This window comes from Bos indicus x Bos taurus, chromosome 18 (genome assembly GCF_003369695.1).
Source record: "Bos indicus x Bos taurus breed Angus x Brahman F1 hybrid chromosome 18, Bos_hybrid_MaternalHap_v2.0, whole genome shotgun sequence".
NCBI lineage: Eukaryota > Metazoa > Chordata > Mammalia > Artiodactyla > Bovidae > Bos > Bos indicus x Bos taurus.
The window spans coordinates 41963881-41966871 of NC_040093.1; the positions used below are offsets into that span (position 1 = coordinate 41963881).

Genomic DNA, 2991 nt, shown 5'->3' on the forward strand with positions numbered 1-2991 from the left:
CTAGGCAGGCTGTCCAATGTCTGCACTCTGGTTAGAAGAGATTTCTCTGCTGGTGGCCAGCCAGTGGCTTTTGTGGAGTGTGTGTCCATCCACACGAGTCCTGCTCTCTGGAACACCAAAGACTGGTGAAATGCCACCTCCCCGGAACAAGGTCCCACCCCTCCTGAGTCACCTTCATACCGCATTGTGTGTGCGGTGCCTACCTGAGCTCAGATCTTGAGCAATGTACTTCATCCGCATAACTTCAGAAGACCCTGCCCCGTCTCCCAGGAGCTCCTGGGTTGAAGGAGGGAAACTGTATTCCTCGCTCTGACCTAAATATTTGCATTCCCCCAACTCTTTCATTGACTCTAGGTTATTTGGGGGCAAAGCTGATCCTGAAACTGTTTACACCATGGCAGATGCTACTATTACACACCTGCCAGGCAGGGCAGGCGCTGCCCACCTGTGAGGATGGAGACTTCTCCCCTCCTCCATCCATCACGCCCCCTGGTAGCTCCCTTTACCTCCCCAGCTCCTGTCCTACCCCTGGGCTACACAGAGTTGGCTGCCTGGAAGGTGGGACTGGAGGTTCCCCACCGCCAATCTGCCCCCCAATATTGCTGTTTCTAATGCATTAAAGCCCATAGTTAATCCTTTTGTTTTAGCTCCTACTTCCTTTAAGTTAAAACCGAACTAGAGTATGTAGATACAAGAGGCTTCCTCCCTTTATCTTTCTCTTTTTCTTCTCCCTTTCTCCTTCCCTCCCTTCCTTTTTCCTTTCTTCCCACAGTATTTCCTGAGCAACTATTACATATCAGGAGAAGTTCTATGAGCCAGGACTGTTATAGTAAAGAAAACAGATGAGTTGTCTCTTAAACTCAAGCAGGGGGAAGGCTAGAAACAAATAAACAAGCAAATAAATCAGCTATCAACAGATATTGACAAAGCCTTGCAAACACTGGAGCACTGGGTTAACTCAGAAAGTCTGGGGAGAGCCCTTTAGTTGGGTGCTCGGGGAAACTCTCTCCAGTTGAGAGACCAAACGGTGAGAGAGACCCAGGGTGGCAGGGATCAGGGAGGGGTGACTCAGATAGAGACAGCACCTTGTGGGTTGGAGGACTGGAGCAACGAGGCAGGCAGTGCCTCCCAGGAGTGTGGCCAAGGGCAAGGGGAAGGAAGAGGAGGTGGGAGATGGCCTGATTTTCAGCTGCCTCTTGGCCACCCAGAGGAGGATGGCATTTACTCAATGCAGTGAGAAAGTCCCTGAGGGCTCTTTAGGGTGAGCAGCACAATCTGTGTTCATGAAAAGGTCTGTCCGGCCCTTTGTGCAGAGTGGCTGGCAGAGGCCTGGTCAGGAGGTTCTAGAGTTACTGGAAGAGAATGGGGTGGGGTGCGGTGAGGAAAGGGAATTGGGGCCTTCCTTCTTCCCAGGCAGGAGGAGGATGACAGCAGGGGCAAAGGGTGGTTGTAACAACGAGTCTAAATCATACACCAAAAGAACAGTCTGGGGTCACTTTCTGATCCTGAAAAAAATGTAAAGAAATACTGAAAGAGTAAACAGACCTGCTCTCTCCAGTTCCTTACAAAACCGCCTAATCTGCCCAGTCCTCCTGGCAACCCATCTGGGGGCTTCTCTCTGCCTTCAGAGTGGGACAAGCAGGCTGCTTGCCCCTGAAACACCCAGGGATAGGCCTGCTCTCTGGATGGGTCTGTGAACAGGGCTGAACACAGAGCCTGGTTGTTCATAAGTACATCCCCAAACCTCACCCTGTCAATAAAATGTGACTTTTAGTGTGTGGGACAGGAGAAATCTCTTCTTCAAAATCCAGCTATTGAGTTGGAGAGGTTCCCATATTAATCTCAAAGATGACCTTTAAAAAAAAAAGCATGGGCACAGGAATCAATGGTCTTGTCTTTTTTTTAAAAAAAAGAAAGTGAAAGCCACTCAGTTGTGTCCGACTCTTTGTGACCCCATGGACTATACAGACTGTGGAATTCTCCAGGCCAGAATACTGGAGTGGGTAGCTGTTACCCTTCTCCAGGGGATCTTTCCCACCTAGGGATCGAACCCAGGTCTCCTGCATTGCAGGCAGATTCTTTACCAGCTGAGCCACCAGGGAAGCCCAAGGATACTGGAGCGGGTAGCCTTCGCCAGAGGATCTTCCCAACCCAGGAATCAAACCGGGGTCTCCTGCATTGCAGGCGGATTCTTTACCAGCTGAGCTACCAGGGAAGCCCAAAGGGTCAGAAACAGTTGCCAAAACCTGGGATTGAACCAGGGACCTTTAGATCTTCAGACTAATGCTCTCCCAATTGAGCTATTTCAGCCATTTGGCTACTCTGGGTCTTAGCTGCAGCACATGGGATCTCTTGGTTGCAGAATCTAGTTGGGAATTTCTTAGTTGTGGGCTCTAATTCCCCAACCAGGGATCAAACCCAGGCCCCCTGCATTGGGAGTATAGAGTCTTTGCCACTGGACTGTGGGGGAAGTCCTGCGAAGATTATGTTTTTTAAAATATGATGTTTTTTTAAAGTAGAAGCATAAGCTCTAACTTAAGCAATATAAGCTTCTTTTCCATTAATTTAGGAGAGAAAAGGAATTGGCCTTTGTACACCTTAACCTTCCCTGTTGCACCTGACATAGGATCCACTCTTTGGGCCTCAGCTTTCCCTTCTGTACAATGGGCACAATGATTCCCAACGTTTACTTCTGTTCTGACATTCTGTATCCTCACTGAGAGGGGATGATGAAATGGACTGATCAGCACTATAACTGGGGGTGAAGGAGATTGCTTTGAGCAAATGGTAAGGCTCCAATCTAACTGCGTCCTGAGGTGGGGGTTGCAGCTGCTACTGACCAGAAAGGGATCCAGTGAGAGGGAAGGGCCAGGGGCAGGACAGTCTGGCTGTCTCGAAGGACTCACCTATCAGTGTGTAATTAAATTTTCCCGAGTTCTGTTGTTTTGGTCACCAGGGGTCTTTGCAAAGCCTTCATTACTTTCCAATTGT

The 2991-nt window shown here is 49.3% G+C and overlaps 1 non-coding gene across 1 annotated transcript; it reads right to left on the reverse strand.

Moving 5' to 3' along the window:
- Positions 1-2237: 2237 nt before the first annotated feature.
- Positions 2238-2310, reverse strand: TRNAF-GAA. Its single transcript has one exon. It is a non-coding gene; the product is annotated as a tRNA-Phe (tRNA).
- Between the last annotated feature and the right edge of the window lie 681 nt (positions 2311-2991).